Source organism: Arachis stenosperma, chromosome 5, assembly GCF_014773155.1.
Source record: "Arachis stenosperma cultivar V10309 chromosome 5, arast.V10309.gnm1.PFL2, whole genome shotgun sequence".
Lineage (NCBI taxonomy): Eukaryota > Viridiplantae > Streptophyta > Magnoliopsida > Fabales > Fabaceae > Arachis > Arachis stenosperma.
Window position 1 is genome coordinate 128,651,511 of NC_080381.1, and position 17,132 is coordinate 128,668,642.

General features: G+C 40.6%; 2 non-coding genes across 2 annotated transcripts; both read left to right on the top strand.

Annotated features, from left to right (window-relative positions):
• The first annotated feature begins 5,733 nt into the window (after positions 1–5,733).
• On the top strand, positions 5,734–5,841 carry LOC130984156 (small nucleolar RNA R71). Its single transcript, XR_009088107.1, has one exon. It is a non-coding gene; the product is annotated as a small nucleolar RNA R71 (small nucleolar RNA).
• Positions 5,842–14,386: 8,545 nt separating this feature from the next.
• LOC130984133 (small nucleolar RNA R71) lies at positions 14,387–14,494 on the top strand. The gene has a single exon (XR_009088085.1). It is a non-coding gene; the product is annotated as a small nucleolar RNA R71 (small nucleolar RNA).
• Positions 14,495–17,132: the final 2,638 nt, after the last annotated feature.

The following is a 17,132-nucleotide window of genomic DNA, read 5'->3' on the forward strand; positions in this document are numbered from 1 at the left end:
TTGAAGCACATCACAGTCATTCAGTCATTGAATCCTACTCAGAATACCACAGACAAGGTTAGACCTTCCGGATTCTCTTGAATGCTGCCATCAGTTCCTGCCTATACCACGAAGACTCTGATCTCACGGAATGGTTGGCTCGTTTGTCAGGCGAGCACTCGGTTGTCAGGCGATCAACCATGCATCGTGCAATCAGGAATCCAAGAGATATTCACTAAGCCTCAGATGCTTGTAGAACAAGAATGGTTGTCAATCACCTTGTTCATGGGTGAGAATGGTGATGGGCGTCAATCATCACCTTCATCATGTTGAAGAACAAGTGATATCTTGGACAAAGAACAAGCGGAATTGAATGGAAGAACAATAGTAATTGCATTGATACTCGAGGTACAGCAGAGCTCCACACCTTAATCTATGGTGTGTAGAAACTTCACCGTTGAAAATACATAAGAACAAGGTCTAGGCATGGCCGAATGGCCAGCCTCCCAATGGTCTAAGATAGCATAAAACAAAGATAGCTATCCAAAGTCTCTAAAAGCCTCTTAATACAATAGTAAAAGGTCCTACTTATAGAAAACTAGTACACAGATGAGTAAATGACATAAAAATCCACTTCCGGGCCCACTTGGTGTGTGCTTGGGCTGAGCAATGAAGCAATTTCGTGTAGAGACTCTCCTTGGAGTTAAACGTCAGCTTTAGTGCCAGTTTGGGCGTTTAACTCCCAATTAGGTGCCAGTTCCGGCGTTTAACGCTGGAATTTCTTGAGGTGACTTTGAACGCCGGTTTGGGCCATCAAATCTTGGGCAAAGTATGGACTATTATATATTGCTGGAAAGCCCAGGATGTCTACTTTCCAACGCCGTTGAGAGCGCGCCAATTGGGTTTCTGTAGCTCCAGAAAATCCACTTCGAGTGCAGGGAGGTCAGAATCCAACAGCATCTGCAGTCCTTTTGAGTCTCTGGATCAGATTTTTGCTCAGATCCCTCAATTTCAGCCAGAAAATACCTGAAATCACAGAAAAACACACAAACTCATAATAAAGTCCAGAAAAGTGAATTTTAACTAAAAAATAATAAAAATATACTAAAAACTAACTAGATCATACTAAAAATATGCTAAAAACAATGCCAAAAAGTATATAAATTATCCGCTCATCACAACACCAAACTTAAATTGTTGCTTGTCCCCAAGCAACTGAAGATCAAATAAGATAAAAAGAAGAGAATATGCAATGAACTCCAAAAACATCTATGAAGATCAGTATTAATTAGATGAGCGGGGCTTTTAACTTTTTGTCTCTGAATAGTTTTGGCATCTCACTCTATCCCTTGTAATTCAGAATGATTGGCTTCTTTAGGAACTTAGAATCCAGATAGTGTTAATGACTCTCCTAGTAAAGTATGATGATTCTTGAACATAGCTATTTATGGAGTCTTGGCCGTGGCCCAAAGCACTCTGTCTTCCAGTATTACCACTGGATACATACATGCCACAGACACATAATTGGGTGAACCCTTTCAGATTGTGACTCAGCTTTGCTAAAGTCCCCAATTAGAGGTATCCAGGGTTCTTAAGCACACTCTTATTTGCCTTGGATCACAACTCTTGTTTCTCTCTTTTTCTTGCTTTTTCTTTCTCTTTTTTTTTCGAATTTTTTTTTTTCGAAATTTTTTTTTTCAAGAATCATTTTTATGATTTTTCAGAACCTCATTAACATGTCTCCTTTTTCATCATTCTTTCAAGAGCCAACATTCATGAACCACAAATTCAAAAGACATATGCACTGTTCAAGCATACATTCAGAGAACAAAAGTGTTGCCACCACATCAAAATAATTAAACTATTATAAAATTCAGAATTCATGCAATTCTTTCCTTTTCAATTAAGCACGTTTTTATTCAAGAAAGGTGATGGATTCATAGGACATTCATAACTTTAAGGCATAGACACTAAGACACTAATGATCACAAGACACAAACATGGATAAACATAAGCATAAAATCCGAAAAACAGAAGAATAAAGAACAAGGAAATCAGGGAACGGGTCCACCTTAGTGATGGCGGCTCTTCCTTCCTCTTGAAGGTCCTATGGAGTGCTTGAGCTCCTCAATGTCTCTTCCTTGTCTTTGTTGCTCCTCCCTCATGATTCTTTGGTCTTCTCTAATTTCATGAAGGATGATGGAGTGTTCTTGATACTCCACCCTTAGTTGTCCCATGTTGGAACTCAACTCTCCTAGGGAGGTGTTTAGTTGCTCCCAATAATTTTGTGGAGGAAAGTGCATCCCTTGAGGAATCTCAGGGATCTCATGGTGAGAGGGGTCTCTTGTGTACTCCATCCTTTTCTTGGTGATGGGCTTGTCCTCATCAATGGGGGTATCTCCCTCTATGTCAACTCCAACTGAATAACAGAGGTGACAGATGAGATGAGGAAAGGCTAACCTTGCCAAAGTGGAGGTCTTGTCCGCCACCTTGTAGAGTTCTTGGGCTATAACCTCATGAACCTCTATTTCTTCTCCAATCATGATGCTATGGATCATGATGGCCCGGTCTATGGTAACTTCGGACCGGTTGCTAGTGGGAATGATTGAGCGTTGTATGAACTCTAACCATCCTCTAGCCACGGGCTTGAGGTCATGCCTTCTCAATTGAACCGGCTTTCCTCTTGCATCTTGCTTCCATTGTGCGCCCTCTTCACATATGGTTGTGAGGACTTGGTCCAACCTTTGATCAAAGTTGACCCTTCTAGTGTAAGGATGCTCATCTCCTTGCATCATAGGCAAGTTGAACGCCACCCTCACACTCTCCGGACTAAAATCCAAGTATTTCCCCCGAACCATAGTGAGATAATTCTTTGGATTCGGGTTCACACTTTGGTCATGGTTCTTGGTGATCCATGCATTGGCATAGAACTCTTGAACCATCAAGATTCCGACTTGTTGAATGGGGTTGGTGAGTACTTCCCAACCTCTTCTTCGGATCTCATGGCGGATCTCCGGATATTCACCCTTTTTGAGTGAAAAGGGGACCTCGGGGATCACCTTCTTCAAGGCCCCAACTTCATAGAAGTGGTCTTGATGCACCCTTGAGAGGAATCTATCCATCTCCCATGACTCGGAGGTGGAGGCTTTTGCCTTCCCTTTCCTCTTTCTAGAGGTTTCTCCGGCCTTGGATGCCATAAATGGTTATGGAAAAACGAAAAAGCAACGCTTTTACCACACCAAACTTAAAATGTTTGCTCGTCCTCGAGCAAAAGAAGAAAGAAGAGAGAGAAGAAGAAATGAGGAAGAGGGAGATGGTGGTGTGTTCGGCCAAGAAGGGAAAGAAGGGGTGTTTTAGGGTGTGTGAAAATGAAGGGTTGAAGAAGGGTATATATAGGAGAGAGGGGGGTAATGGTTCGGCCATTATGGGTGGGTTTGGGAGGGAAAGTGGTTTGAATTTGAAGGGTGAGGTTGGTGGGGATTTATGAAGGATGGATGTGAGTGGTGAAGAGAAGGATGGGATTTGATAGGTGAAGGGTTTTTGGGGAAGAGGTATTGAGGTGATTGGTGAATGGGGGAAGAAGAGAGAGAGTGGTGGTGGGGTCCTGTGGGGTCCACAGATCCTGTGGTGTCAAGGAAAAGTCATCCCTGCACCAAATGTTGCTCAAAATCACGTTTTGAGCTATTTCTGGCGTTAAACGCCGGGCTGGTGCCCATTCCTGGCGTTTAACGCCAGGTTGTTGCCCTTTTCTGGCGTTTAACGCCAGTCTGGTGCCCCTTTCTGGCGTTAAACGCCCAGAATGGTGCCAGACTGGGCGTTAAACGCCCAACTGCTAGGCTTACTGGCGTTTAAACGCCAGCAGCTTCTTCCTCCAGGGTGTGCTATTTTTCTTCCTGTTTTTCATTCTGTTTTTGCTTTTTTCATTGTTTTTGTGACTTCTTATGATCATCAACCTACAAAAAAAGATAAAATAACAAAAGAAAATAGTTAACTATAAAACATTGGGTTGCCTCCCAACAAGCGCTTCTTTAATGTCATTAGCTTGACAGAGGACTCTCATGGAGCCTCAGAAATACTCAGAACCGTGTTGGAACCTCCCAACACCAAACTTAGAGTTTGAATGTGGGGGTTCAACACCAAACTTAGAGTTTGGTTGTGGCCTCCCAACACCAAACTTAGAGTTTGACTGTGGGGGCTCTGCTTGGCTCTGTTTTGAGAGAAGCTCTTCATGCTTCCTCTCCATGATGATAGAGGGATGTCCTTGGGCTTTAAACACCAAGGATTCTTCATTCACTTGAATGATCAACTCTCCTCTATCAACATCAATCACAGCCTTTGCTGTGGCTAGGAAGGGTCTGCCAAGGATGATGGATTCATCCATGCACTTCCCAGTCTCTAGGACTATGAAATCAGTAGGGATGTAATGGTCTTCAATCTTCACCAAAACATTCTCTACAAGTCCATGAGCTTGTTTTCTTGAATTGTCTGCCATCTCTAATGAGATTCTTGCAGCTTGCACCTCAAATATCCCTAATTTCTCCATTACAGAGAGGGGCATGAGGTTTACACTTGACCCTAAGTCACACAAGGCCTTTTTGAAGGTCATGGTGCCTATGGTACAAGGTATAGAAAACTTCCCAGGATCCTGCCTCTTTTGAGGCAGTTTCTGCCTAGACAAGTCATCCAGTTCCTTGGTGAGCAAAGGGGGTTCATCCTCCCAAGTCTCATTTCCAAATAACTTGTCATTTAGCTTCATGATTGCTCCAAGGTATTTAGCAACTTGCTCTTCAGTGACATACTCATCCTCTTCAGAGGAAGAATACTCATCAGAGCTCATGAATGGCAGAAGTAAGTCCAATGGAATCTCTATGGTCTCATTTTGAGCCTCAGATTCCCATTGTTCCTCATTGAGGAACTCAGAGGAGATTGGTACACGCCCACTGAGGTCTTCCTCAGTGGCGTCCTCCTCCTCTCTTTCCTCTCCATATTCGGCCATGTCTATGGCTTTGCACTCTCCTTTTGGATTTCTTCTGTATTACTTGGGAGAGTGCTAGGAGGGAGTTCAGTAACTTTCTTGCTCAGCTGACCCACTTGTCCTTCCAAATTTCTGATGGAAGACCTTGTTTCATTCATGAAACTTTGAGTGGTCTTTATTAGATCAGAGACCATTGTTGCTAAGTCAGAAGTACTCTGCTTAGAACTCTCTGTCTGTTGCTGAGAAGATGATGGAAAAGGCTTGCCATTGCTAAACCTGTTTCTTCCACCATTATTGTTATTGAAACCTTGTTGAGGTCTCTCTTGATTCTTCCATGAGAGATTTGGGTGATTTCTCCATGAATAATTATAGGTGTTTCCATAGGGTTCTCCTAGGTAATTCACCTCTTCCATGGAAGGGTTCTCAGGATCATAAGCTTCTTCCTCAGATGAAGCATCCTTAGTACTGTTTGGTGCATTTTGCATTCCAGACAGACTTTGAGAAATCAAATTGACTTGTTGAGTCAATATCTTGTTCTGAGCCAATATGGCATTCAGAGTGTCAATCTCAAGAACTCCTTTCTTCTGACCAGTCCCATTGTTCACAGGATTTCTTTCAGAAGTGTACATGAATTGGTTATTTGCAACCATTTCAATTAGCTCTTGAGCTTCTGCAGGCATCTTCTTCAGATGAAGAGATCCTCCAGCAGAGCTATCCAAGGACATCTTAGATAGTTCAGAGAGACCATCATAGAAAATACCTATGATGCTCCATTCAGAAAGCATGTCTGAAGGACATCTTCTGATTAATTGTTTGTATCTTTCCCAAGCTTCATAGAGGGATTCTCCATCCTTCTGTCTGAAGGTTTCGACTTCCACTCTAAGCTTACTCCATCTTTGTGGTGGAAAAAACTTTGCCAAGAAGGCATTGACTAGCTTTTTCCAAGAGTCCAGGCTTTCTTTAGGTTGAGAATCCAACCATATTCTAGCTCTGTCTCTTACAGCAAAAGGGAATAGCATCAGTCTGTAGACCTCAGGGTTAACCCCATTAGTCTTGACTGTGTCACAGATTTGCAAGAATTCAGCTAAAAACTGATGAGGATCTTCCATTGGAAGTCCATGAAACTTGCAATTCTGTTGCATTAGAGAAACTAATTGAGGCTTAAGCTCAAAGTTGTTTGCTCCAATGGCAGGGATAGAGATGCTTCTCCCGTAGAAATCAGGAGTAGGTGCAGTGAAGTCACCCAGCACCTTCCTTGCATTGTTGGCATTGTTGTTGTTTTCGGCTGCCATGTGTTCTTCTTCTTTGAAGAATTCGGTCAGGTCCTCTAAAGAGAGTTGTGCTTTAGCTTCTCTTAGCTTTCGCTTCAAGGTCCTCTCAGGTTCAGGGTCAGCTTCAACAAGAATGCCTTTGTCTCTGCTCCTGCTCATATGAAAGAGAAGAGAAAAAGAAAATGTGGAATCCTCTATGTCACAGTATAGAGATTCCTTGAAGTGTCAGAGGAAAAGAGAAATAGAAAGAAGAAGGAGAAGAAGAATTCGAACTTTAATTAGATAAGGTTCGAATTGTGCATTTAGAAGGAGTGGTACTCCATAAATAGAAGGATGTGGGAAGGAGGGAAGAGAATTTTCGAAAATTCAATTAAAAGATTTTGAAAACATTTTGAAAATTTGATTGATAATTTTCGAAAATTAAAAGTGAAAAAGAAATCAAGTGATTTTTGAAAAAGATTTTGAAATTAGAAATTAAAAAGATTTGATTGAAAACTATTTTGAAAAATATGATTAAAAAGATTTGATTGAAAAGTTATGGTTTTAAAAAGATGTGATTGAGAAGATATGATTTGAAAACAATTTTAAAAGATATGATTTGAAAACAATTTGAAAAGATATGTCTTAAAAAAAATATTAATGATTTGCCTAACAAGAAAAGATATGATTCAAACATTAAACCTTTCTCAACAGAAAAGGTAACAAATTAGAGATGTTCAATCAAATCATTAATTGTTAGGAAGTATCTTTGAAAAAGGAAAGAAATTGATTTTGAAAACATTTGATTGAAAAGATATGACTTGAAAAAGATTTGGTTTTGAAAAACTTTGAAAACTTGAAAAAAAAATTGATTTTGAAAACAAAATCTTCCCCCTAGCACCATCCTGGCGTTAAACGCCCAGAATGGTATACATTCTGGCGTTTAACGCCCAAAATGCTACCTCTTTGGGCGTTAAACGCCCAACCAGGTACCCTGGCTGGCGTTTAAACGCCAGTCTGCCTTCTTCACTGGGCATTTTTGAATGCTCAGCTTTTTCTGTATAATTCCTCTGCAGTATGTTCTGAATCTTCAATTCTTTGTATTATTGACTTGAAAAGACACAAATTAAAAATATTTTTGGATTTTTTTAATAATCAAAATGCAACAAGAATCAAATAACAATGCATGCAAGACACCAAACTTAGCAGTTTGTGTACTACTGACACTATATGAGACACATAAACACTCAAGTCAATAGAACTCAAAGATCAAAACAAAGAAATATATGCATGGATTCGAAAAAATGTAACAAAAACATGCATTTGACACCAAACTTAAGATGAGACACCAGACTCAAGCAAGAAACAAAAAAATCTTTTTGGTTTTTATGATTTTGTAAAATTTTTTTTTTGTGTTTTTCGAAAATTAAGTGGGAAAAGGTATCAAAATTCTTAATGAGAATTCCAGGAATCAGTACAATGCTAGTCTAAGACTCCGGTCCAGGAATTAGACATGGCTTCACAGCCAGCCAAGCTTTCAAGGAAAGCTTCGGTCCAAAACACTAGACATGACCAAAGGTCAGCCAAGTCTTAGCAGATCACTGCTCCAAAAGCAAAATTGATGAAAATCAACAAGTTCTTGTGGTGATAAGTTGAAACCTCGGTCCAATCAGATTAGACATGGCTTCTCAGCCAGCCAGATTTCAACAAATCATCATGAAAATCTAGAATTCATCTTCAAGAATTTCGAAAAAAAAATAAATACCTAATCTAAGCAACAAGATGAACCGTCAGTTGTCCAAACTAGAACAATCCCAGGCATTGTTACCAAAAGCTTGCTCAAAACTTGAACAATCCCCGGCAACGGCGCCAAAAACTTGGTGCGCGAAATTGTGAACAATACTTTTCACAACTCTCATAATCCCTGGTCATGAACTCCAAAAACTTGGTGGTTCAATTCCATGGCATTACACAACTTCGCACAACTAACCAGCAAGTGCACTGGGTCGTCCAAGTAATACCTTACGTGAGTAAGGGTCGATCCCACGGAGATTGTTAGCATTGAAGCAAGCTATGGTCATCTTGTAAATCTTAGTCAGGCAAACTCAAATGTATATGATGATGAACGAAAATAATATAAAAGATAAAGATAGTGATACTTATGTATATCATTGGTGTAAGAGCTTCAGACAAGTGTATGAAGATGCCTTCCCTTCCGTCTCTCTGCTTTCCTACTGTCTTCATCCAATCCTTCTTACTCCTTTCCATGGCAAGCTCGTGTAGGGTTTCACTGTTGTCAGCAGCTACCTCCCATCCTCTCAGTGAAAGCGATTGCATATGCTCCGTCACAGCATAGCGGAATTCATCTGTCGGTTCTCAATCAGACCGGAATAGAATCCATTGATTCTTTTGGCGTCTGTCACTAACGTCCCGCCCTCAGGAGTTTGAAGCACATCACAGTCATTCAGTCATTGAATCCTACTCAGAATACCACAGACAAGGTTAGACCTTCCGGATTCTCTTGAATGCTGCCATCAGTTCCTGCCTATACCACGAAGACTCTGATCTCACGGAATGGTTGGCTCGTTTGTCAGGCGAGCACTCAGTTGTCAGGCGATCAACCATGCATCGTGCAATCAGGAATCCAAGAGATATTCACTAAGCCTCAGATGCTTGTAGAACAAGAATGGTTGTCAATCACCTTGTTCATGGGTGAGAATGGTGATGGGCGTCAATCATCACCTTCATCATGTTGAAGAACAAGTGATATCTTGGACAAAGAACAAGCGGAATTGAATGGAAGAACAATAGTAATTGCATTGATACTCGAGGTACAGCAGAGCTCCACACCTTAATCTATGGTGTGTAGAAACTCCACCGTTGAAAATACATAAGAACAAGGTCTAGGCATGGCCGAATGGCCAGCCTCCCAATGGTCTAAGATAGCATAAAACAAAGATAGCTATCCAAAGTCTCTAAAAGCCTCTTAATACAATAGTAAAAGGTCCTACTTATAGAAAACTAGTACACAGATGAGTAAATGACATAAAAATTCACTTCCGGGCCCACTTGGTGTGTGCTTGGGCTGAGCAATGAAGCAATTTCGTGTAGAGACTCTCCTTGGAGTTAAACGCCAGCTTTAGTGCCAGTTTGGGCGTTTAACTCCCAATTAGGTGCCAGTTCCGGCGTTTAACGCTGGAATTTCTTGAGGTGACTTTGAACGCCGGTTTGGGCCATCAAATCTTGGGCAAAGTATGGACTATTATATATTGCTGGAAAGCCCAGGATGTCTACTTTCCAACGCCGTTGAGAGCGCGCCAATTGGGCTTCTGTAGCTCCAGAAAATCCATTTCGAGTGCAGGGAGGTCAGAATCCAACAGCATCTGCAGTCCTTTTGAGTCTCTGGATCAGATTTTTGCTCAGATCCCTCAATTTCAGCCAGAAAATACCTGAAATCACAGAAAAACACACAAACTCATAATAAAGTCCAGAAAAGTGAATTTTAACTAAAAACTAATAAAAATATACTAAAAACTAACTAGATCATACTAAAAATATGCTAAAAACAATGCCAAAAAGTATATAAATTATCCGCTCATCACAACACCAAACTTAAATTGTTGCTTGTCCCCAAGCAACTGAAGATCAAATAAGATAAAAAGAAGAGAATATGCAATGAACTCCAAAAACATCTATGAAGATCAGTATTAATTAGATGAGCGGGGCTTTTAACTTTTTGTCTCTGAATAGTTTTGGCATCTCACTCTATCCCTTGTAATTCAGAATGATTGGCTTCTTTAGGAACTTAGAATCCAGATAGTGTTAATGACTCTCCTAGTAAAGTATGATGATTCTTGAACATAGCTATTTATTGAGTCTTGGCCGTGGCCCAAAGCACTCTGTCTTCCAGTATTACCACCGGATACATACATGCCACAGACACATAATTGGGTGAACCCTTTCAGATTGTGACTCAGCTTTGCTAAAGTCCCCAATTAGAGGTATCCAGGGTTCTTAAGCACACTCTTATTTGCCTTGGATCACAACTCTTGTTTCTCTCTTTTTCTTGCTTTTTCTTTCTCTTTTTTTTTCGAATTTTTTTTTTTCGAAATTTTTTTTTTCAAGAATCATTTTTATGATTTTTCAGAACCTCATTAACATGTCTCCTTTTTCATCATTCTTTCAAGAGCCAACATTCATGAACCACAAATTCAAAAGACATATGCACTGTTCAAGCATACATTCAGAGAACAAAAGTGTTGCCACCACATCAAAATAATTAAACTATTATAAAATTCAGAATTCATGCAATTCTTTCCTTTTCAATTAAGCACGTTTTTATTCAAGAAAGGTGATGGATTCATAGGACATTCATAACTTTAAGGCATAGACACTAAGACACTAATGATCACAAGACACAAACATGGATAAACATAAGCATAAAATCCGAAAAACAGAAGAATAAAGAACAAGGAAATCAGGGAACGGGTCCACCTTAGTGATGGCGGCTCTTCCTTCCTCTTGAAGGTCCTATGGAGTGCTTGAGCTCCTCAATGTCTCTTCCTTGTCTTTGTTGCTCCTCCCTCATGATTCTTTGGTCTTCTCTAATTTCATGAAGGATGATGGAGTGTTCTTGATGCTCCACCCTTAGTTGTCCCATGTTGGAACTCAACTCTCCTAGGGAGGTGTTTAGTTGCTCCCAATAATTTTGTGGAGGAAAGTGCATCCCTTGAGGAATCTCAGGGATCTCATGGTGAGAGGGGTCTCTTGTGTACTCCATCCTTTTCTTGGTGATGGGCTTGTCCTCATCAATGGGGGTATCTCCCTCTATGTCAACTCCAACTGAATAACAGAGGTGACAGATGAGATGAGGAAAGGCTAACCTTGCCAAAGTGGAGGTCTTGTCCGCCACCTTGTAGAGTTCTTGGGCTATAACCTCATGAACCTCTATTTCTTCTCCAATCATGATGCTATGGATCATGATGGCCCGGTCTATGGTAACTTCGGACCGGTTGCTAGTGGGAATGATTGAGCGTTGTATGAACTCTAACCATCCTCTAGCCACGGGCTTGAGGTCATGCCTTCTCAATTGAACCGGCTTTCCTCTTGCATCTTGCTTCCATTGTGCGCCCTCTTCATATATGGTTGTGAGGACTTGGTCCAACCTTTGATCAAAGTTGACCCTTCTAGTGTAAGGATGCTCATCTCCTTGCATCATAGGCAAGTTGAACGCCACCCTCACACTCTCCGGACTAAAATCCAAGTATTTCCCCCGAACCATAGTGAGATAATTCTTTGGATTCGGGTTCACACTTTGGTCATGGTTCTTGGTGATCCATGCATTGGCATAGAACTCTTGAACCATCAAGATTCCGACTTGTTGAATGGGGTTGGTGAGTACTTCCCAACCTCTTCTTCGGATCTCATGGCGGATCTCCGGATATTCACCCTTTTTGAGTGAAAAGGGGACCTCGGGGATCACCTTCTTCAAGGCCCCAACTTCATAGAAGTGGTCTTGATGCACCCTTGAGAGGAATCTATCCATCTCCCATGACTCGGAGGTGGAGGCTTTTGCCTTCCCTTTCCTCTTTCTAGAGGTTTCTCCGGCCTTGGATGCCATAAATGGTTATGGAAAAACGAAAAAGCAACGCTTTTACCACACCAAACTTAAAATGTTTGCTCGTCCTCGAGCAAAAGAAGAAAGAAGAGAGTAGAAGAAGAAGAAATGAGGAAGAGGGAGATGGTGGTGTGTTCGGCCAAGAAGGGAAAGAAGGGGTGTTTTAGGGTGTGTGAAAATGAAGGGTTGAAGAAGGGTATATATAGGAGAGAGGGGGGTAATGGTTCGGCCATTATGGGTGGGTTTGGGAGGGAAAGTGGTTTGAATTTGAAGGGTGAGGTTGGTGGGGATTTATGAAGGATGGATGTGAGTGGTGAAGAGAAGGATGGGATTTGATAGGTGAAGGGTTTTTGGGAAAGAGGTATTGAGGTGATTGGTGAATGGGGGAAGAAGAGAGAGAGTGGTGGTGGGGTCCTGTGGAGTCCACAGATCCTGTGGTGTCAAGGAAAAGTCATCCCTGCACCAAATGTTGCTCAAAATCACGTTTTGAGCTATTTCTGGCGTTAAACGCCGGGCTGGTGCCCATTCCTGGCGTTTAACGCCAGGTTGTTGCCCTTTTCTGGCGTTTAACGCCAGTCTGGTGCCCCTTTCTGGCGTTAAATGCCCAGAATGGTGCCAGACTGGGCGTTAAACGCCCAACTGCTAGGCTTACTGGCGTTTAAACGCCAGCAGCTTCTTCCTCCAGGGTGTGCTGTTTTTCTTCCTGTTTTTCATTCTGTTTTTGCTTTTTTCATTATTTTTGTGACTTCTTATGATCATCAACCTACAAAAAAAGATAAAATAACAAAAGAAAATAGTTAACTATAAAACATTGGGTTGCCTCCCAACAAGCGCTTCTTTAATGTCATTAGCTTGACAGAGGACTCTCATGGAGCCTCAGAAATACTCAGAACCGTGTTGGAACCTCCCAACACCAAACTTAGAGTTTGAATGTGGGGGTTCAACACCAAACTTAGAGTTTGGTTGTGGCCTCCCAACACCAAACTTAGAGTTTGACTGTGGGGGCTCTGCTTGGCTCTGTTTTGAGAGAAGCTCTTCATGCTTCCTCTCCATGATGATAGAGGGATGTCCTTGGGCTTTAAACACCAAGGATTCTTCATTCACTTGAATGATCAACTCTCCTCTATCAACATCAATCACAGCCTTTGCTGTGGCTAGGAAGGGTCTGCCAAGGATGATGGATTCATCCATGCACTTCCCAGTCTCTAGGACTATGAAATCAGTAGGGATGTAATGGTCTTCAATCTTCACCAAAACATTCTCTACAAGTCCATGAGCTTGTTTTCTTGAATTGTCTGCCATCTCTAATGAGATTCTTGCAGCTTGCACCTCAAATATCCCTAATTTCTCCATTACAGAGAGGGGCATGAGGTTTACACTTGACCCTAAGTCACACAAGGCCTTTTTGAAGGTCATGGTGCCTATGGTACAAGGTATAGAAAACTTCCCAGGATCCTGCCTCTTTTGAGGCAGTTTCTGCCTAGACAAGTCATCCAGTTCCTTGGTGAGCAAAGGGGGTTCATCCTCCCAAGTCTCATTTCCAAATAACTTGTCATTTAGCTTCATGATTGCTCCAAGGTATTTAGCAACTTGCTCTTCAGTGACATACTCATCCTCTTCAGAGGAAGAATACTCATCAGAGCTCATGAATGGCAGAAGTAAGTCCAATGGAATCTCTATGGTCTCATTTTGAGCCTCAGATTCCCATTGTTCCTCATTGAGGAACTCAGAGGAGATTGGTACACGCCCACTGAGGTCTTCCTCAGTGGCGTCCTCCTCCTCTCTTTCCTCTCCATATTCGGCCATGTCTATGGCTTTGCACTCTCCTTTTGGATTTTCTTCTGTATTACTTGGGAGAGTGCTAGGAGGGAGTTCAGTAACTTTCTTGCTCAGCTGACCCACTTGTCCTTCCAAATTTCTGATGGAAGACCTTGTTTCATTCATGAAACTTTGAGTGGTCTTTATTAGATCAGAGACCATTGTTGCTAAGTCAGAAGTACTCTGCTTAGAACTCTCTGTCTGTTGCTGAGAAGATGATGGAAAAGGCTTGCCATTGCTAAACCTGTTTCTTCCACCATTATTGTTATTGAAACCTTGTTGAGGTCTCTCTTGATTCTTCCATGAGAGATTTGGGTGATTTCTCCATGAAGAATTATAGGTGTTTCCATAGGGTTCTCCTAGGTAATTCACCTCTTCCATGGAAGGGTTCTCAGGATCATAAGCTTCTTCCTCAGATGAAGCATCCTTAGTACTGTTTGGTGCATTTTGCATTCCAGACAGACTTTGAGAAATCAAATTGACTTGTTGAGTCAATATCTTGTTCTGAGCCAATATGGCATTCAGAGTGTCAATCTCAAGAACTCCTTTCTTCTGACCAGTCCCATTGTTCACAGGATTTCTTTCAGAAGTGTACATGAATTGGTTATTTGCAACCATTTCAATTAGCTCTTGAGCTTCTGCAGGCGTCTTCTTCAGATGAAGAGATCCTCCAGCAGAGCTATCCAAGGACATTTTAGATAGTTCAGAAAGACCATCATAGAAAATACCTATGATGCTCCATTCAGAAAGCATGTCTGAAGGACATCTTCTGATTAATTGTTTGTATCTTTCCCAAGCTTCATAGAGGGATTCTCCATCCTTCTGTCTGAAGGTTTGGACTTCCACTCTAAGCTTACTCCATCTTTGTGGTGGAAAGAACTTTGCCAAGAAGGCATTGACTAGCTTTTCCCAAGAGTCCAGGCTTTCTTTAGGTTGAGAATCCAACCATATTCTAGCTCTGTCTCTTACAGCAAAAGGGAATAGCATCAGTCTGTAGACCTCAGGGTTAACCCCATTAGTCTTGACTGTGTCACAGATTTGCAAGAATTCAGCTAAAAACTGATGAGGATCTTCCATTGGAAGTCCATGGAACTTGCAATTCTGTTGCATTAGAGAAACTAATTGAGGCTTAAGCTCAAAGTTGTTTGCTCCAATGGCAGGGATAGAGATGCTTCTCCCGTAGAAATCAGGAGTAGGTGCAGTGAAGTCACCCAGCACCTTCCTTGCATTGTTGGCATTGTTGTTGTTTTCGGCTGCCATGTGTTCTTCTTCTTTGAAGAATTCGGTCAGGTCCTCTAAAGAGAGTTGTGCTTTAGCTTCTCTTAGCTTTCGCTTCAAGGTCCTCTCAGGTTCAGGGTCAGCTTCAACAAGAATGCCTTTGTCTCTGCTCCTGCTCATATGAAAGAGAAGAGAAAAAGAAAATGTGGAATCCTCTATGTCACAGTATAGAGATTCCTTGAAGTGTCAGAGGAAAAGAGAAATAGAAAGAAGAAGGAGAAGAAGAATTCGAACTTTAATTAGATAAGGTTCGAATTGTGCATTTAGAAGGAGTGGTACTCCATAAATAGAAGGATGTGGGAAGGAGGGAAGAGAATTTTCGAAAATTCAATTAAAAGATTTTGAAAACATTTTGAAAATTTGATTGATAATTTTCGAAATTAAAAGTGAAAAAGAAATCAAGTGATTTTTGAAAAAGATTTTGAAATTAGAAATTAAAAAGATTTGATTGAAAACTATTTTGAAAAATATGATTAAAAGATTTGATTGAAAAGTTATGGTTTTAAAAAGATGTGATTGAGAAGATATGATTTGAAAACAATTTTAAAAGATATGATTTGAAAACAATTTGAAAAGATATGTCTTAAAAAAAAAAAATATTAATGATTTGCCTAACAAGAAAAGATATGATTCAAACATTAAACCTTTCTCAACAGAAAGGTAACAAATTAGAGATGTTCAATCAAATCATTAATTGTTAGGAAGTATCTTTGAAAAAGGAAAGAAATTGATTTTGAAAACATTTGATTGAAAAGATATGACTTGAAAAAGATTTGGTTTTGAAAAACTTTGAAAACTTGAAAAAAAATTGATTTTGAAAACAAAATCTTCCCCCTAGCACCATCCTGGCGTTAAACGCCCAGAATGGTATACATTCTGGCGTTTAACGCCCAAAATGCTACCTCTTTGGGCGTTAAACGCCCAACCAGGTACCCTGGCTGGCGTTTAAACGCCAGTCTGCCTTCTTCACTGGGCATTTTTGAATGCTCAGCTTTTTCTGTATAATTCCTCTGCAGTATGTTCTGAATCTTCAATTCTTTGTATTATTGACTTGAAAAGACACAAATTAAAAATATTTTTGGATTTTTTTAATAATCAAAATGCAACAAGAATCAAATAACAATGCATGCAAGACACCAAACTTAGCAGTTTGTGTACTACTGACACTATATGAGACACATAAACACTCAAGTCAATAGAACTCAAAGATCAAAACAAAGAAATATATGCATGGATTCGAAAAAATGTAACAAAAACATGCATTTGACACCAAACTTAAGATGAGACACCAGACTCAAGCAAGAAACAAAAAAAATCTTTTTGGTTTTTATGATTTTGTAAAATTTTTTTTTTTTGTGTTTTTCGAAAATTAAGTGGGAAAAGGTATCAAAATTCTTAATGAGAATTCCAGGAATCAGTACAATGCTAGTCTAAGACTCCGGTCCAGGAATTAGACATGGCTTCACAGCCAGCCAAGCTTTCAAGGAAAGCTTCGGTCCAAAACACTAGACATGACCAAAGGTCAGCCAAGTCTTAGCAGATCACTGCTCCAAAAGCAAAATTGATGAAAATCAACAAGTTCTTGTGGTGATAAGTTGAAACCTCGGTCCAATCAGATTAGACATGGCTTCTCAGCCAGCCAGATTTCAACAAATCATCATGAAAATCTAGAATTCATCTTCAAGAATTTCGAAAAAAAAATAAATACCTAATCTAAGCAACAAGATGAACCGTCAGTTGTCCAAACTAGAACAATCCCAGGCATTGTTACCAAAAGCTTGCTCAAAACTTGAACAATCCCCGGCAACGGCGCCAAAAACTTGGTGCGCGAAATTGTGAACAATACTTTTCACAACTCTCATAATCCCTGGTCATGAACTCCAAAAACTTGGTGGTTCAATTCCATGGCATTACACAACTTCGCACAACTAACCAGCAAGTGCACTGGGTCGTCCAAGTAATACCTTACGTGAGTAAGGGTCGATCCCACGGAGATTGTTAGCATTGAAGCAAGCTATGGTCATCTTGTAAATCTTAGTCAGGCAAACTCAAATGTATATGATGATGAACGAAAATAATATAAAAGATAAAGATAGTGATACTTATGTATATCATTGGTGTAAGAGCTTCAGACAAGTGTATGAAGATGCCTTCCCTTCCGTCTCTCTGCTTTCCTACTGTCTTCATCCAATCCTTCTTACTCCTTTCCATGGCA